Source organism: Poecilia reticulata, linkage group LG7 (genome assembly GCF_000633615.1).
Source record: "Poecilia reticulata strain Guanapo linkage group LG7, Guppy_female_1.0+MT, whole genome shotgun sequence".
Lineage (NCBI taxonomy): Eukaryota > Metazoa > Chordata > Actinopteri > Cyprinodontiformes > Poeciliidae > Poecilia > Poecilia reticulata.
Genome location: NC_024337.1, coordinates 30,712,645 through 30,718,369, shown reverse-complemented (window position 1 = coordinate 30,718,369; position 5,725 = coordinate 30,712,645). Strand labels below are relative to the sequence as shown.

Sequence of the window (5,725 nt, the reverse complement as noted above, 5' to 3'; positions counted from 1 at the left end):
CTAATCACAAACATTTAATCTGCTAATGCTAAAGCGCTAATAACAAACATTTAATCCGCTAATGCTAAAGCGCTATGCCATCTAAGAACGCAGAAATGGAATGTTGCACTGACTCGAGGACGTCTTTGTTGAACTGCTGCCGGCTGCCCAGGAACTCTCCGATCATCTGCCTGCTCAGTCCTTTCCGCTCCAGGATGAACCTGGCGATGCCCACCGGAGTGTCCGACACGAAGCCCTTCTCGATCAGGTACTGGATCCCCTTCTCAGGCTTCCTGTGGACCAGCAGAAACATAACTTTCATGTTTCTTCTTATGCAGCTGACGTACTATTGCATATCTGTGTTTTATCGGTGTAGGAGGACATGTTGCCATGGGAACGAAACAGTCCAGCATCACCTTACCATGCATGATGGCCAGGCAGCATCAACGATCTGATCACCTGGTAAGATTTTTTTACATCAAAACATTTTACCAAATGCCAAAACATCCCTTTCCAAGCCAGCTGCTGACCTCATGAATGACAGGCTGGTGACTAGCATAGCCACTGGGCTGCCTTCTTCCTCTGATGTTTAATAAGCATATGCTGGATGTTGGCCGTGGAGAGGCTAACAACTAGCATATGCATATTAACTCTTTTCTTTAAAGAAAACTTTATGCAGAGAAAAATGGTTGACATACACTAACTGTAAGTGACACAACGATGCTAACACCAACCTATTTGTGCTAAAAGTTAGCAGACAAAGCAGGTAATCCAGTGGGTGACCACCTAGCAGGCTAGTTGTTAGCCTATGCTAGGCTAAAGCCAGCATGTCTATGCTAATGTAGAGGGAGTAGGGAATTGATGGGGTCCCCAGCCGATCACTGCCGGCCGAGCTATCAGATCAGTAGCCGATCGGATCAGATCGGTATGAATTTAGCCTCCGGCAGCAAGTAAGTAGCCACCATTGGGTGTGCAATAGCCTTACTTTTGGCACTAATGCTGCGCCATACAAATCAGATGTTCTGATCTTGGACCCACTTGTTGAAGAGGTTGAGGCCGATGCGGTACTGCCGCCGCTGCACCACGTCGTTGTTGAAGGCGGGGGAGTCCCAGTTGTGGCGGCTCTCCCTCTGGTAGGTCTGCTTCCCCAGCGTGGCTCCGCCCATCGGCTCCCGCAGGCTGTCCCTGGACGACGAGCCGGAGCTGCAGTTGTTGACGGTGGTGTCGTCGTTGGAGTTGGTGGTGGTGGAGTTGACGCTCTCGTTGTCTCCGTCTGAGCAGAGCAGGTGGTGGTGGTGGAGGTGGAGGTGTGGGTGGTGGGCGAGGTGCTGCTGCCCCTCCAGGTTCTGCAGCACCGAGGAAGAGGAGGACGACATCGGCGAGGGCGTGAGAGGCGGCGGCAGCGGGGACAAAGGCGTGAGAGGCGGAACCGGGGAGGGCAGCGGAGACGCAGGGGGCTCTGGGTACGAGTGTGGGAGGTGGTGGTGCTGGTGGTGCAGGTGGTGGTAGTGGTGCTGGGCGAAGTGGTGCGGATGCTGCATGTAGGGGCCGCCGGCGTGGTGCATGACGTGCTGGCTGTACTGCGGGTGGTGGTGGAGGATGGTGGGAAGGTGGGGGATGGCTGAGTGGTGGGGAGGGTGGGGGTGTTGGAGCGGGTGGGGTGGCAGCGTCCGGGCCGACGGCATCGGCAGGGGGACGTTAGCGGGGCTGCGCGTCTGTCCCTGCGCCATGGCGACCGAGCGGCCGTTCGGCTTGTGTTTGATGGTTCCTTGTGGAGATTCGGCTTCGCTGCTTCCTGCTCCGAGATCGTCCTCTCCACTTTCACCTTCACCTCCTCCCCCGTCCCTCTCTCCTCCTCGCTCCCCTCCGGAGGACTCCTGTTCGTACACCAAACGTCCGATAGACCCTCGCTCCGATCTGAAGACACAAATCAACTGGAATGTAAATCACGTTTCATAGATCCTGTCCAAACCTGCCAATGAATGGATGAAGAGCTACGCAGAGCAGGAAGCTTTATGGATCCACTTCCTCCATCAAGGCGTGGTGCTCAGGAACAACCTGGCTTAGATGGATCATTAACAGGCTCCTGCTGCAGTCGTTTGAATGAGACGTTACATGTGTATGATGCTGCAGACACATGTAACGTGAAGGTGTGTGAACCCTGAGGACGTCACGTCTCCTAAACCGGTACGTGAACGTGACCAACAGAAGAGCAGAACTTCTCCCGGTTGACTCAGCGGATCCTCAACAGACTAGCTTAGCAGAAACAGTTGTTCCCATTAAAGGGACGGTTCAGCTTGTGTTTGCTGTCTGCGTGCAGTAATCGGGCGGCCATGTTGGATCCGGTCTTCCCCTCAGGGCTGAAGGCCGATGTGGGCTCAGCGAACCTCACATCACCTGAGCTGAACATAGACAGGACTTCAGCTAAAGCTAAACCAAACATGGCATGTAGTGGAAGCTAAAGTGCTGCAACAATTTATTTAGCGGGAGCTAATGCTAACTGGCTATAACCGGGTTCAAAGGGTGATTAGTTTCCATCAGGTCCATTTGGATGTTTTTCCTCTTAATGGATTAAATCTTCATTTGAAAGTTTCTGGTTGTTTTTTGTTGACTAAAATGATTTTAAAACATTTATAATCTGTGAGGTTAATGCTTTTTTACAGCTTTATCTCTAGTGACGTGTCTGAGTGCTGACCTGTCGCTCATGTCCACTGAACTGTCGCTGGGTGGTTCGATGGTGAGGACAGGAAGGTGTCCTCCTCCTCCTCCTGCTCCTCCTCCTCCTCCTCTTCCTCGGTACTCTCCTCGGCACTCTGTGCAGGGGGTGCTGCTCCTCCGGCTGGCGCTGCTGCCGCCCTCCGTCTCCCTGCTGTCCTCCCTGCCCCCTCCGCCGCCGCCGCCCCAGTAGTCCGTGTCGGAGCTGGAGGCGGGACGGGACAGCGGCGAGGACGGGAGGCAGCCGTCGTCCATGTAGAGCGTGACGTCGCTGAAGGAGGTGGCGGTGCTGTCCTCGTGCATGGCCACGCCGCCCCGGCCTCCCTCCGCCCGGCCGGCCGCGCGACGCGACGCCGTGTTCGTGTTGCGCCATCCGCACTGCCTGTATTCTACCTCCTCTTCCTCGTCCTCGTCCTCCTCCTCTTCCTCCTCCTCCTCGTCCTCGTCTCCCTCCTCCTCGTCCTCGTCCTCCTCTCCTTCTCCGCCGACATCTTGCGAGTCTTCGCGGCCGGACTGGCAGGTGAGCGAGTCGTCCATGGAGTCGGCCAGAGATTTCACCTGCGGAGGACGAGGAAAAACGTTTAGACGACTGGAATCCGTCCAGACGGGATTTAGACCATCAGCAGAACATCTGATCAGATTCATTTATCAAAGTGACCTTGAACAGGTTAGGACTATGAGCTAAGAAAACATGTTCATTACAGTTTATGTACAAAATGATTCATAAAGACATTTCAGTTTGGTCAGTTCTGCCGTTCAGAATCAGCTGTTTTCCATCTTCTGTCACTTTAGATCCAGATGAGCTGCTGCTGCTCCTCCCAATTCAATACGGCTGCAAACAGATGCAGAATTACACTACCACAACTCTTTGAAAAGCACAAGTCGAGCCTCCTGCACAACCAACAAAAATGCAGTAAGTGGTTTCTGGATGACAAGTCTTGAACAAAACAGTTGTCTTTTCTAGCAGCCATTGTACAGCAGAGACGGCGGTAAAACCAAACGTCCCGGTGCGTCCCGGTGCGTCCCGGTGCGTCCCGGTGCTCGGCTCAGGTTGCTAGGTAACGGCGCAGTGTCTGTCCAATGGGACTTTCTGGAACAGCTCACTTACTGCCAATAACCATCTGGGTGTTATTTTAAGGGCTTAGGTTGTTTTTAGAAACAGTTGAGACCAAAATGAAAGTACAAAGACACGTAAAATGTTAAATTAGCATAATAGGTCCCCTTTAAATTAAAGAATAAACACCAGCTGAACATGTTTCTGGCAGCAGAAAGCTGCAGATTAGTTAGACCTGGTTTGACAAATAGTCTAAAAATAACCACATACGGTGCATTTTGATGCGTTTCTGTGGATAAATCAACACAATCTGACAGATTTAGAGGGAAAATGTTGACGAGTCGAGATTTGACTCCTGCCAAACAAATCAAGGTSCGTTGAAAGGACTCAACTCTTCTCTGTTATTTTTGACCAGCATTTGTAATTTCAGTCTGTTTCCCYYCTGAYGGTCCGGTCGACCCGGTTCTACTGGAACCAGAACATCTGCTCCMCCTCCAGCTGCTCTGAGTCGAACCAACCTGTTCCCCTCCTGGCCTGTGGGGGCGCTGCACCAAGAACCACTGAAGGAAACGACACAGAAACCTCTGAAGACACTGAGGTCAGAGGTCAGAGGCCTGGAGTTGGATTAAAGTCGGACTGCAGCCTTAATCCCACATTAAACAGGTTTCCAGGATTTCCTTCTTACGTCTCCGGATTATTGCCGAAATGAGAAACATCCAGTCCAGGAGTGAAAAACTGGTCGAGRCGTTTCTTCCTTCAAGACTGCAGAAGTTCTTTCCACAAAATGCGGTTAATTAAATGACGAGCTCTATTAGTAATCACCCCAAGCAATCATCAATCATTTATAGAAGACAACRYAGAGGTCCACATTTTTAGGCCACTCTTCAAAATGCCATTTCCGTAAGGCTGGAGTGCTTTGACCTTCAAAGTTCWGGAACATYTCCARCAGAACAGCTGCTGGTCCAAACYGGTCCAAACAAAAACCTCTGGACCAAAACCAACAYGCATCTCAACCCCACATGCAGCTGGATGGTGTAAGAAAGGCTCCATGAAAACAAAAGGTTTAGGAGAACCTGAATCTGAAGGTTACGTCTTTTTGCAGATGACACCTGGTTGTCATCTGCAAAAAGGTGGAAGTAGAAAACAAGAAAGTGGTTGCCTGTTTGGAGAAAGAGTCGTCCACGTCTCCAGCGTCCTCTGAACCCTGCTGGCCCGGCGACCCCTGACCCTGTGGCTGCCGCTCATCAAACGAATACTGCGCTCAGAGGAAACAGTCGTCACCAACACAGATCAGAACCGGATCAAGTGTTGGCCGGTCCCGTCTGAACGYGCTCCTACCTGCAGCCTCATGTTGGACAGGATGATGCGGCGGGTCATCCTGCTCTCCGACGCCGAGCTGCGGAGCCTCTCGAACTTCTTGTTCATGCGGTACCGCCTGAACGCCGCCTGGATCGTCCTGGCCGCCCGCCGGGACACAAACTGGCCCCCGTACTTCCTCTCCAACATCTCCACCTACCAGATGGACCAATCAGGAAAGATGGGGCAAAACGCTCTCCGTTCTCAGGGAATCCGATGGCGGAGCGGTACCTTCTTGTCCTGGAGGTCTGTAGAGAGCTCATAGCTGTCAGATAGCGCCTTGCAGCGTTTGCTCTCCTCCTCCTCTTGCTTGCGSAGCGCCAGGCTGGCCGGCTGATGTCTGCTGCGCTGAGCCCAGGCGAGGCTGGCGGGGCTGGGGGGGCAAACGGGGGAGCTGCCCTGGAGGCAGACGGAGAGAAGAGCTGCTGTCCGCACTAACAACCAGCATCATCTGATCCTTTAACTGTGTTTTTTACTTTGCAATACGCTGTCCTACTGTGTTTGGTTTTATAAATGAATAAATAAATTATCTCTTTAATATTCTCTAGTTAAGATCCTTCTAACTAAACCGTGGCTTCAGGTGCAGACAGTAATTTATAAAGTGAAGATGAGTCAAGGACC

The 5,725-nt window shown here is 52.2% G+C and overlaps 1 pseudogene; it reads right to left on the bottom strand.

The window, feature by feature from the left end:
• LOC103468114 (IQ motif and SEC7 domain-containing protein 2-like) overlaps positions 1-5,725 on the bottom strand; it is a 122,645-nt pseudogene that overhangs the window by 18,450 nt on the left and 98,470 nt on the right.